Raw genomic sequence first — 1,646 nt, forward strand, 5'->3', positions numbered from 1 at the left:
CTTCTGTATCCAGCCTTGCTCTAAATAATGCTGAATAAAACAGCATCTTATTTCTCTTTGTATTTAGCATTGTTTTACCTAACTTAGGAATTATTCATATTATCATAGAACCATAAAATATTGGACATGGAAGAGATCTTGGAGCTCATTTTCGCCAATTTCCCATTTTTAGATGATGAAACCGAGGCTTAGAGATGTCACACGGCGTGCCTACAAGGTCACAATTGTATTAAGTGTAGTATTTTATCTGGACAGGCTAACTGCTGAAAAACAAAACAAAACACAACCCTTGAATCTTAGTGGCATATACGAAACCTAGGAGCTTATTATTTACTCACATCATAGTCTATTTTGGTCTTTTGGAATGGGGTTGGTGTGTTCTATGCAATCATTTAGAGACTATGTGTTTTCATCATCTTATAGGTCCTCAGAGACTGGATCCTCTGCATCTAACCAGCAGACAAGGAAACAGAGAGACAGTATAGAAAAGGCATACTTGCTCTCAAGTCTCTTAAACCCAAATTGACAAATGACTTCCACTCATATGCCATTGGTTAAGATAGCCTGTGGTGCCATCTAGATGCAAAGGAAGCTGGGAAATGCAGTTTAGCTGTGTATCCAGGAAAAGAGAACAGGTGTAGTGAACATCTAGCTAGTTTTGCCATACTCCTCTTTCCATAAAGTAGTGGTTTTTAAAGTGTCATCCCAGCAGCATTAGTATCACCTGAAAACTTATTAGAAATGCAGATTCTGAGATCCCACCCACACATAGAGAATCAGAAGCTCTGGGTAATTCTTGTGATTTTGATGTATGCTAAAATTTGAGAACCATTGACATCCTATTAAACATATATCAGTGGTTCTCAACCTGGCTACACATTAGAATTACCTAGGGAAACCTAAAACAAAATAAAATTGCCTGGACTCCATCATGATCAATTCAATCAGAATAACATTGATATTTTAGAATAAAAATTGCTGGTTAATGACACATTTGACAACTCCCTCAAGATTGTCAGCAATACCTTCTGTAACACCAACTGCTTGGCCCCCCTGGCCAAGGTCATCCATGACAACTTTGGCAATGTGAAGGGACTCATGACCACAGTCCATGCCATCATTGCCACCCAGAAGACCATGGATGGCCTGCCCCTCTGGTAAGCTGTGGTTTGATGGCTGAGGGTATGCCCAGAACATTGTCCATGCGTCTATTGGCACTGCCAAGGCTGTGGGCAAGGTCAGCCCTGAGCAGAATGGGAAGTTCACTGGCATGGCCTTGCTTGCCTCCACCCCCAACATTTCAGTTGTGGATCTGACCTGCCGCCTGGAGAAAGCTGCAAGCCTTGCTTGCCCAACATTTCAGTTGTGGATCTGACCTGCCGCCTGGAGAAAGCTGCAAAATATAATGACATCAAGAAGGCAAGAAGGTAGGCGTCAGGCAGCATCCTGAGCTATACTGAGTATCAAACTGTCTCCTGTGACTTTAACAGTGACACCCACTCCTCTACCTTCAGTGCTGTGGTTGGCATTGCCCTCAACGACCACTTTGTCAAACTAATTTTTTTTAAAAAATCTTTATTGTTCAGATTACATTTGTTCCTCTTCCCCCCCCCCATAACTCCTCTCCTCCCAGTTCCCGCCCCGCC

At 42.5% G+C, this 1,646-nt stretch overlaps 1 pseudogene; it reads left to right on the forward strand.

Moving 5' to 3' along the window:
- The first annotated feature begins 984 nt into the window (after window positions 1-984).
- Window positions 985-1,560, forward strand: LOC102258607 (annotated as a pseudogene).
- The last annotated feature ends 86 nt before the right edge of the window (window positions 1,561-1,646 follow it).

The sequence above is a fragment of the Myotis brandtii genome, unplaced genomic scaffold, assembly GCF_000412655.1.
Source record: "Myotis brandtii unplaced genomic scaffold, ASM41265v1 scaffold196, whole genome shotgun sequence".
Lineage (NCBI taxonomy): Eukaryota > Metazoa > Chordata > Mammalia > Chiroptera > Vespertilionidae > Myotis > Myotis brandtii.